A 594-nucleotide genomic window follows, 5' to 3' on the forward strand; every position below is an offset into this window, starting at 1 on the left:
AAACTGACAGATAAATGGTGGGCGTTATATAGTATTAAGTATGTAGCTTTTTGTGTCTGGATTATTTTTTTCTTCTTTTTGAGATTCACCAAGGTTGTTGTGATTATTAGCAGTTCTTTCCTTATTAGTGCCCCCTTTTTAGTGCTGAGTAGTACTCTATTTTATAAATATACCACAGTTTGATGGTTATTGTGTTCCCGGTTTTTTGATATCATGAATAAAATTGCTATGAACATTCACATACAAGTGTTTCTGTGGACATACGCCTTCATTTCTTTTGGGTAAATGCATATGGGTGAAATGGCTAATAAATATCAGAAGTGCAATTGCTGGGGCATATGTTAAGTGTATGTTTAATTTTTAAAGAAAATGCCAGATTTAAATGTGATTGTGGTAGTTAAGGTTGTATGTCAACTTGGCTGGGTCTGGTTGAGTGGCTGGGCAGCTGGATGTAGTTATTCCCCATGGTGAGACTGGCAATCAATTCCATGGTAGAATCTACTGGAGCAGCTGAGGAGCTGCTGTAGGGATGTAGTCTGCTTCCAGGATATAAGAAGTAGCTTTGAGGAAGGTCTCCAGCTTTTTTGCCACACT

This window comes from Orycteropus afer, unplaced genomic scaffold, assembly GCF_000298275.1.
Source record: "Orycteropus afer afer isolate SDZICR_OR568_19922 unplaced genomic scaffold, OryAfe1.0 scaffold00323, whole genome shotgun sequence".
Taxonomy (NCBI): domain Eukaryota; kingdom Metazoa; phylum Chordata; class Mammalia; order Tubulidentata; family Orycteropodidae; genus Orycteropus; species Orycteropus afer.